The sequence below is a fragment of the Meriones unguiculatus genome, chromosome 1, assembly GCF_030254825.1.
Source record: "Meriones unguiculatus strain TT.TT164.6M chromosome 1, Bangor_MerUng_6.1, whole genome shotgun sequence".
Taxonomy (NCBI): Eukaryota; Metazoa; Chordata; class Mammalia; order Rodentia; family Muridae; genus Meriones; species Meriones unguiculatus.
Window position 1 is genome coordinate 98,196,154 of NC_083349.1, and position 11,316 is coordinate 98,207,469.

Genomic DNA, 11,316 nt, shown 5'->3' on the forward strand with positions numbered 1-11,316 from the left:
GCATTTATTTGTCTGTTTCTCTAAGAATCTCTTCCTTGGTGTTTTTTAATGATTTTTTTTTAATTTTCTGTGCACTGGTGTTCTGTCTGCATGTACGTCTGTATGAAGGAGTGGGATCTTACAGGCAACTGTGAACATGGGTGCTGCACTTTGAACCCAGGTCCTCTGGAAGAGCAGACAATGCTCTTAATGACTGAGACATTTCCTTAGTCAGTTTTGTTCAAGCTGTCTTTTAATTTTTCAATTAAATTATTTTATTTAATGTATGTATATGATTATCCTGCATGTATAGCCATATACCATGTATACACCTGGTGCCTGAAGAGAAGAGTGTGTTGGATCCCCTAGAACTGGAGTTACACGTGCTTGTAAACTACCATGTGGGTACTGGGAACCAAACCAGGTCCTCTGTAAGAGCAGCAAGGGCTCTTAACTGCTGAACCACCTTTCCAGCCCCTCAATTAGAATTTTAATCTTCTCATCGCATGTGTGTATGTATTCAGTCTTTGTATGTTTTTAGTAAATCAATTCTTGATCATGCAGGCAAACACCTCAACATTCCTGAGCTCAGGGGATGAGTTTTCCAATATTCCCTTCCACCTGTTCATGTCACTTCCTCTCAAATCTCCTTAAATGTTTGTATTTATGTATCTGTGTGTTTGTCTGTGTGAGTGTATACCGTGTGTGTGTTGGTTGCTCCCAGAAGCCAAAAAAGGGTATCAGATACCCTTGTGCTGGAGATGAAGGCAATTGTGAACTGCCAGACTTGAGTTCTGGGAAGTGAACTTGAGCAGTGAGCACTGTCCACGCAAACCTTACATCTGACTGTAATGGTCAGCTTTACACAGCAGCTTGCCACAACTTACAGTCTCCTGAGCAGGGAGTCTCTTCTGAGGAATTCTCTCCATCCAATGGGTTGTGGGACATGGACCCATCTATGAGGGGTTGGGGTTGCGTTGATTGCTTTCCTGGATGCAGGAAGACCCACCCCAGCTGTGGGCAGCATCTTCTGGCAGCATCCCGATATGAAAGGGCATAGAGAAAAGATAGAACTCACTTTTTGCTCCCTCTACCCCATCTGCTGCTGCTGTTGACACCATCGTTGTGCTCCAGCATGGACTGAGGAGCAGAGGCTCTCCAAGCCCTCCTCCAGATGGGGACCACTGAGGCACCCAAGCAACTACTGGCTCTTAGACCTTTACATGGGAGACAGCTGTTGTTGGGCCATTTGGACCATATTGCATAAACCCATAAAGTAAAGAGTATTAGTTCCGTCCCTCGAGAGCCCTAACCGATATGCTAATCCTGTGGTATACTGTCGGCACTAACTTCAGAATGTGCCCAGAATCTAGCCAGTGTTCACCACCTGTATCCACAACGGTATTCTTTCTCAAAATCATTATCTCTTGCCTGGTCAGGACCTTGCAGTCTAGGAAACAAACAGATAATTGCATGTTATCAAAACTATGGAAATAGTATAGTTTACTGAACTACTTCTCTATTTTTTCATTATGTTTTCAATCTTTTAATAATAAAAAAAATATGAAAATGAGTCAGTTGCCGAACAGCACCAAGGAGTGTGTGGCTCCACTGACGGAGTAGGGTACAGGGAACATGGCTTGGGCTGGCTCAGCCTGGGGCTGTCTGCCTGCCCATGCAGAGCAGAGAGGTAGGTTCCAACATGTTTATTTTAGTTCACTGCCTCATGCCTTGAGATTAAATCAATATGTTTTCAAACGAGGATCCGGTAACTTTTCCTGTCTGGGCTTAATTTTTTGGCTGGCTTGCTTGCTTTGACATTTTGAGACACAGACTCTTGTAATCCAGCCTCAAACTCATCACATAATCAAGAATCACCTTGACTTCCGGGTCCTCCCCCTTCTGACTGCTGGGATTACAGGCACACACCGCACCCGGCTAAAATATTTTTGATGACAAAAAATGTAAGTAGTCCTTCCACCTGGTTAGGGCTTTAACCCGGCAGCCCACCACACAATGCCGCCACCTGCTTACAATGTGTTAGTCACACTTTATTAAGACCCCGGTACACTGAAGCAGTTCATAATGTAAAATACAATCACCATCTTTATTTTATGATAGTCAAAACTGCCAGCTGCAGAACCGAAAAGCTCCATGTGTTCCTATCTGCCTTTCACCACGGCGGGAAGGAAACAGAAAAGAGAGGGCGACCGGACCACTGTGAGTGGCTTCATAGAATGAAATTTCTCCCCAGGCTGGAACTAGCTGTTAGTCATCTTTGTACTAGTCCTGTGGCCTGTGGGAAATGGGCACTCAATTAGCATTTGTGAATTAAATGAGTGTGATATCTGTAAAGAAAAAATGCCGTGGTCATTATTTAATATGTTTGTACCTGTTTATGATGGATGTTTTGCTGTTGTTTTGTTTTGTTTGTTTTGAGACATGGTCTCACTGTGTAGACTTAATTGCCTACAACTTACCGTATAGAATGGACTGGCTTCAAACTCACAGAGCTCCACCTGCGTCTGCCTTCTGAGTGCTGGTATGAAAGCCCTGGCTATGTCTTTGTTTTTGTTAAAATAAAAGCAGCAGATTAACTTCTGGTATCTTCAAGAATCTGCAACACAAGAAGCAACAGAGAGCAACTAAAAGGAGATTAACCACCATTAGAAACAACTGTACTTTTCTCCTTCACAGAGAAAGAGAATGGCTTAAAGTATAGGCAAATTAAAATCCTTTGACTTAGTAAGATGGTAAATTAGAAGAGCCTACAAGTATAAAGTTAACCATAAATGAGAGAAAGAAGACACGATTGCCAATTCAAGGTAATTAGTCTACGTCACGTGTTGAAAGCAGTCACAGGGCAGGAGATGTGGCTCAGTGGCAGGGTACTTGCTTAGGATGCTCAAGGCTTTAAGTTCAAGGCCCAGCACTGAAAAAAAAATTTTTTTTTTCCTCTTATGGCAAATGTCAGAAGAGATATTTAAAATGGTTGAAAAAAAAAAGATTCAGTTTCCTCTATAAGGCAATGTTAGGTAGGTAAACAGATTTGCAGCCTTAGGAGTCAGCTTTGGAGTCCACCTCTTGTTTCCCTGGTTACACTAGCTGTGCTGTTCCTTAGGCATCCTGGCCAAAAAAAGTGGAGTGCCCAGCCCTGGGGTTGGTGAGATATTTACATCTGCTCCATGGACTAGAACACTGTGCATTCTTGTTGTCTCCCTTAGTTAACCCAGCTGCAGGGTCCAACCGACGCCTGCTTTGCCCTTCACAGGCTATTCTCCTTTCCAGGAGTCCCATCAGCCACCTCAGTTTTCCTTGTTCACATTCAGTCATCTGCTACACAGTTACCCTGTAGTTCCCCAAATGAGCTTCACACAGCAGTCTGTAATCTATCTAGAACACCAAATATTAACTAGAGAGGTACGGTTGTTGAGAGAAGGAAAGGAAAGAAAGAAAGAAAGAAAGAAAGAAAGAAAGAAAGAAAGAAAGAAAGAAAGAAAGAAAGAAAGAAAGAAAGAAAGAAAGAAAGAAAAGAAAAGAAAAGGAAAAAGAACAGAAGGAAAAGAAAGGAAAGAAGGAAAGGAGGGCTAAGACATAGCATTCAATATATTACCTTTTCTACTGGCTGGTGTTTTCCTTTGAGAATGGGAATGTTGGACATATTTGCTAGTGTTAGTCTGTAACTAACATAACACCATGGCTGGAACTTAGTAAGATCCTGTAGCTCAATTCTTTTATGCCTTCTAAAAAGTTAATCCAATAATGTTTTCTTTGGTCCTAGTTTTGTTCTCTATTCTTTTGGACTAATTTTGTGTTCTCTTGAATTTGAAGCAGCTGCTTAAATCACAGAGAACACAATGTTATCAGCAGAGTTTCATTTTCAAACCAGATCTTACTGGAACTGGAACGCTAAGGCCGGAGCTTTAACAAACAGCACACATTGTATGCTCAGCGCATTGCTGGATGTAGACACAGCAAGCGATTTTCAAGAATAAGCTCTTAGTTATTTTAACTGCACAGTATTAGGTTTAAAAACTGAGTTTTCAGAACAAGTTGTGGAAATACTGATCAATAACAAAAAATAATGCTTTGAGTGTATCTAAAATGATCTGTAGCTTTACACCAACAATGAATGTAGACAAGCCGTTAATGATGAGACAGCATGCGTGGTGGAAGACGGGGTTCACTGCTGGTTTGATCGCAGCCCACTGCTGCAGGAAGTGGGCTGGATGATAGATAATGTCTACTATGATAAAACAAATGCTAACTTTAGTCTAGGTTGGTCACTTGGGTTGTGTTTTGAAAAGGGTCTCCTATAGCCCAGGCTGGCCTTCAGCTAGCTCACTATGTAACTGAAGATAACTTTAAATTTTCTAATGCCCCTGTGTTCACCTTCTAAATTTCTGGATGGGGAGGCATGCTCCCACTTCCACCCCTTGCCTTAAATTGTGCTAGAAATCAAATCCAGAGCCTCATATATGCTAGGCAAGCATTCTAACAACCAAGCATTCTACCTCCCTGGCCCTCATGCCATCAGCCTCCCTGAGTAAAGTTCAGTGGCTCTGGATTTCTGATTTCTCCCATCTAGCCCTCCATCACAGACGGTATCAGGCACTCATGAAGTAACAGGATCTGTGCTTAAGAAATGCACCCCTTCCATGAAGTCATTTATTCAGCTGGCTGAGGGGTCAAGCCCTTGCTAAGCCCTCACTGGTGCTGTTTGTTCTTCCACTTTCTCTTCTTGAGCTCTCTGTGTTCTTCCATCACTCTGACCTCTTCTGGAAGATGGGGGAACTCCCTCCCGCTGCCTCTGACCTCCCTGCGCACAAGCACACACATCCTAACACACGTGGGTGCACGCACACACGCGTGTGCGTTCACGAGTGCCCCACTTCATGTACACAAATGTGTGCAGGGCAGGAGGTGTATTTCTTTAAAGGTCAAGTAGAAGAGAAATAACTAAAGTAAAATTAAACCATATGACAAGACCGGAGGTTAAAACTAAATCACGAAGAGATCAAAGAAGTCTCAGGCTTCGATCAAGATATGCGTGCACGTGGTCTAAGTGAAAACTAACTGGTACTGTAAATACAAATGCTTGGATCAGGGCTGTTGCAAACTCAAGGGGAGATGACAGAAGAAGAATGATGAGGGTAATTAAGAAAAGGAGAGAGGGCTTTGAAAATGGCTACCCTGACAGATTCCAGAAATAAACAGCCCAACTGATCCCTTGATTTCAGACCAGGGAGAGAGTTCTGGCTTCTGTTTCTGCACTGTAAAATAATAAAATTCTATCACGTATGAGGCAAAGTCTGTATGTCTGCTGCAGCAGCAATGGGAAGCAAGCACACTAGCCTATATATGAAAAGCAAGAAGGAGGCCCTGGCACCCGGAGATTCCTCCACCTAAATCATGGGCAGTGTCCATCCTGACACCCTTCTGCCTCACCTCCTGGTGATTCTATGTCTCCATGCCCTGGTCTTTCTTAGAAGCTAAATCTGTGATTCAAGCCATCTCTTACTGAAACTCATAATACATTAAACATTCTAACATGCGTGCTTTCTCCTGATATCGAGGGAATTTTTAGAATGTAAAGATCCGTACTCCCTTCAGGGCTCAGCTTTCAAAACAGCAATCTCAAAGCTGAAGGACAAAAGACTGTTGAGGGACAAAAGGCACATGGCCTTTTGTCATGAATGACAAATGTATTCATGTCAATGAACACAAAACAGCAACTGGCAAAAGCCATCAACCTTTTATAGTAAAAGCTTCTAATAAACTAGATAGAGGGAACATCCCAGTCTTCCAGGCAATATGGTGCTTGGTGGTGAAAGTGGAAATTTTTGCCTCTGAGATAAAGAACCAAACAAGAATCCTCTGTCTTGTTCCTTCTTTCCAGCTCAGTACTAGAAGTCCTTGCCATAACAATTTGGCAAGGAAGTGGAATTATCAGGAAAGAAATTAAATAGCTTCTATTTGCTGATAACACAGACTTGTGTATAGAAAAAAATGTACTAAGGAATCCTCTAAATGAAAAAAAATGTAAACAAAATTTAGTAAGGGCTCAGGATATATATAAATGAATCACTGGGGTTTCTCTATATTGATAATGAAATATCCAAAAATAAATCAAGAAACTATAAATCCATTTATAATGTATAGTAATGCAAAGAACTATACTTAAGGATTTAGCCAGAGTTGAAAGCCCTGCACACAGAACTCTAAAAACATTGATGGAAGAAATTTAAAAAGAAATAAAAGAAGGCACAAATACAGGTTAGTGAATTGAAAGAGTTAATATATATTACATTTCACTTTTTTGGTTTATTTTGCTTTTTGCTTTAGATCAGGTCTCATTCTATAGCCCAGGCTGGCCTGAAACTCACAATCACTCCACCTCTGCCTCCCAGGTGCTGGGATTACAGGTGTGTGCCACCACAGCCAGGTTGTAAGAGTCAACACTGATGAAATGTCAGTACCTAAAGAAGACTATCAGTTCAGTGCAGTTCCTCTGAAAATGCCATCGCTGTTTTTCACAGAAATAAACCAAAGAGGTGGGCATGACGAAGGCACCTGCTTGTAGTTCCAGCACTTGGGAGGCAGAGACAGGCATGATGAGTTCAAAGCCAGCCTGGGTGACAAAGTGAGGGTTGCCTAAAACAAAATATTGGTAATGAAAAAGAATCTTAAAAGGATAGCTAGATAGACAGATAACAATATAGATTTAAGAAATTAAATTAAGCAAAATATCCATGCATTTATGATTAATTGATTTTCAGCAAAGTTTACGAGAAAATACAATGAAGGATGGTCTCTTTAATGAATGGTGCTGAGGACACTGGATATTCACATGCAGAAGAATGAAATTGGGCTCTCATCTTGTACCATGTGTAAAGCAACTCATACCCCTAAAATATGTGAAAATGCCTTCAGCATCACTAACCATTAGCAAAATGCAAGTTAAAACCACTGTGAGGTATTCACAGAACAGCCTGTATCAGAAAAACAAGACATCGCAAGTACTGGCGGGATAGAGAGAGAACAGGACCTGATGGAATAGCCACTGTGATATACAGTATGCAGGCTGATCACCCACGTGTGAAGAGATGCATGAATAAAGAAAATTACACACATGCACAAACCACGCACACACTCACACACAGCACATACACATACCACACATACACTACACACTCACACACACACACACACACACACACACACACCACAGACGCACAGACGCACTGAATTTGCAGCAATTTGCACGCACCAGAGGACATTATACTAAGTTGAATAGCCAGACACAGGAATCTAAAGGTATGATTATATATAATTATAGGAGTAGAGGTTAGACTGTCAGCTACAAGCAGCTTGAAGGGGGTTGGAATTGGGAGGAATAAGGTCAAAATATCTATTGTGCATATATATATATATATATGTGTGTGTGTGTGTGTGTGTGTGTGTGTGTGTACATATATATATACTGATTAATAGATGTTACATTTTTAATTGCTGAAAGTAGGATTTTAGTGTTTCTACTATAGAAAAATGTTTCCAAGGTAATGCTCTGATAATTACCTCGTTAGCCATTTTACAATGTGTGCATATTTCAAAACATATTTTATACAACACATATAATTTTATTTGTTGACTTAAAATTAATTAGCCGTACTCTTTGCTTAAACAGCAGAAATCCTATGTGAGAGAGAAGAGCGAAAGGAAATGAGTTGATACACAATATGCAGAATAAAAGGGCCTCTCAGGACAACCTGCCATGAACTGAGGCTACAATTACGTGTCTCACTTCACTTGGCTCCACAATGATAGTCTCTGTCACAGGGGGCACCCCGACCAGCCAGTGCAAGCCATCGGCGTGTTCTCAAACCCTGCGGCCTTTCCCATCTTACTCCATGTGGCCCACCTCACCTTCTCTCCATCATCTACTCTCACCTCTTCTTTCTCCAGCATTCTCTGACCAACCTGTGGTCCGTAGCCCTCTCCCTCTTCCTTCTCTCTTTCTGGTCATCATTACTTTCTCCTTCCGTCTCCTTTCTTTCCCTTTCCCTCTAACTCTTCTTCTCTCCCAGAACAAAGGCTTTCAGCGTGTAAGCCTCTCAAAGGGTGGCGACTGTAATGATTGTAGCAGGTAGCATTTGGCGTCTCATCCTTAATGCCACGCATGAGTGCACACTCTTTGTACCTTAACCCTCACACCAACTGCCATGGTGTAAATGTAGATTTTCCCAAGTGTGTGTGACCAGTGTAAAATAGTGAGGAGTTTAGGAGATGGTTAAGACATGAGTGCTTTCCCTTTGCGGATGGGATGAAGAACCTTATGGAAGGTCTCTTACCCTGATGCCTCCTGCCATGCCATGTAAGGGCACAGCATCCCTCCCTCGGGAAGCTGACCTCAGCCCTCTGCAGATGATCTTGGGCTTCCTTTTCTCTAGAACCCCAGAAAAAAATTTTAATTTCTTTAAATCCAGTCTTCATTAAGAATCAGTACAAAATGCACTAAGATCTCACTTCAGGCATGCACTATCCTCAGGCCCGTCCCACAAGACTAAGTGAAGGATAGAGAGTAACTTGATCAAGGTTACATGGCTAATAAAAGCCAAATAATGAATGTAAATGCCATGGAGCCCAGCCCCAGATCCATGCTATCACTTACTACGTTGTGTGTCTACTTCAGTCTGCAGATACACCCTCACAATTCCTCAAAATCTTCATGAATGTGTAAGAAAAGTATATTGATGTTAACAGGCAGATTTACTAATAGCTATCTGTGTTTAATATCCAGGAAGAATAATCTATATCTGCACTTACATTGAAAGGCTTAGGTCATTGTATGAAATATGCAAGGACCAAAAATATCATGTGTAACCTCCAATATGACCAAAATGTCTATATTCATGCACACATGCAAAAATACCTATCTACAAACATATAATAATAATAATAGCTAGAAATATCCTCGCAGGAGTTTTCAAGTAAAAGGGAAACCTGGAAGAAAGAGAAACAAAAATGTGTGTGTTAATGTGTGTGTGTGGTGTACATGTGTGCGTGTGTATGTGGTGTGTGTGTGTGTGTGGTGTGTATGTGCAAATGGTGTGTGTGTGTGTGTGTGTGTATGTGTGTGTGTGTTTGTGTAGTGTCTTAAGTGGCACCAGCACCTGAGTGTACCCATTCAGATATCCATGCATTCACTCGGGAGGCTAGAGCCTGACACTAGCTACTTTTTTCTCTCTCTCCATTTTATTGTCTTGAGACAGTGTCTCACTGAATTAGAGGTTTGCCGATTCATCCAGGCTGGCTGGCCACTGAGCTCTCTGGATCTACTGTCCCCCCGACCCCCGGACCTCCGGTGCTGGGTTTCAGAGGTGACCAGCCATGCCCAGCTTGTCTTTTATAAACTATGAATAAGAGAATTTGATCTGGGATCTGCTTGTGCACCAAATGCTCTTACAACTGAACCATCTCCTCACCCCAAGAAACTTTTTTTTTTTAGAATTGTTTAAATCCTGTAATCTCATACATATTTCATCATTTAAACAACAAAGTATAGCAGAACGGTGACAGCGAAGGCTGCTTTGCCTTTTTTGGGCCTTTTCCCGTATTTTGTGCACTAATATAAAACAATGTACACTATTTGGAAAATATTCGTGTATGTTTACATTAAATTAATTGATGACATGAATCGCCAATGCTTTCATAATCAAAACTGCCATTCTCCATGTGACTGCTCATGACACTAAACACTGATACAAACCATCATTTCATGGTGAGAAAAAAAATACAAAGTGGCATCCCTCCTTAAAAAGCCCACATGTCCTGGCTTGATAAAGCAGCAGACCGCTAACAGGAAAGTGTGTGGTCTTTTAAATAGATTTATCAGCACGTCTACATTCTGAAAACGCCCTTTCCTGGTGAGACTGTGAAGCTGACGGAGGGATGGGTGAGACAGTGAGGGCTTCAGACAACGTCAGAATTCTTTACACATCCATTGGATGGCACAGAACCTTTCATTTGTGAGAGAGTCCTTAGGAATTAAAGTCTGGATGCTGCCTGATGGGCTGGATGATGACTAACATCCAGAAAGCTTGTGCGGTCAACAGCCCTTGGCATCCAAGTATCATTTCCTCCAGCACAACAGCGTCAGCCTTGACTTCAGGCACAAGACGTCCAGATCTCATTGTTCACTAGCCACAAAGAGGACCAAGTGAATGTGCTGCTGCCTGGCTGTCAATGCATGCTCACGGCACCAATCAATTTGCCTCTAAAGCAGCTGGACAATGAGACTCTAGAGGGCTCAGCAGATAGAGGTGCCTCCCGCCAAGCCTGCCAAGTTGAGTCTGATCCCTGGACTCTACATGGTAAAAGTAGAGAACTGACTCTTGCAAGTTGACTTCCGACTGAACACACACATCACACAAAGTAAATGTAACTTTTATCACGTTAGAACGTGGCCCTCTGTTGTTAACTTAGTTTTTTTGTCACACCATTCTATAACATGATTTTAAACTAACAAGTTTAATTTTAAACTAACAAGTTCCTTTTTTAGAATGAAGTTTGAGGGCTGGAGAGATGGCTCAGAGGTTAAGACATTATTTGTTCTTCCAAAGGTTCAATTCCCAGCAACCACATGGTGGCTCAAAACCGTCTATAATGAGATCTGGTGCCTCTTCTAGTGTGCAGGCAGAATGCTGTATAAATGATTAAATAAATAAATATTTAAAAATGTATTTATTAAAAAAAAGAATGATGATTGAAATTAATTCATAGCCTTTAAAGAATTACCTTTAACTCCATCCAGACAGAGGTTGCACTAGAAGGGAAAAAAAATCCATTTTCAATAGCAACAAGAAACCTCTAAAATAATATGAAAACACATAGTTTTGTTTTTGTTTGTTTTTTTTTTTAAAAAGGATGATCAAAACTAAATTGAAAATATAAGGATCAGCAACAACAATGATGGTAATTCTTCCCCATGTTAAATCTGTGTGTTCTGAAGAAAAAAAAAAAGTGAATTAGGGAGCTCCATCAAAGGGTTTTTTTCAATCTGTTTTTATTTTTATTTTATGTGTCAGTATCTGCCTGCATGTACATACATGCATCACAGGCTTGCAGTTCCCTCAAAGGCCAAAAGAAAGCATCAGATTTTCTAGAACTGGAAATGCAAGGTGTTGCGAGTTGCCATGGGGGTTCTGGGAACCCAACCCAGGCCTTGTACAAGAGTGGAGATTGCCCTTAATCTCAGAACCATCCCTCCAGTCCCTTCATAAGAGTTTTAAATTTGCGTGCAAATCTCGCATCCAGGAACTTGTCTTACAAACCTGG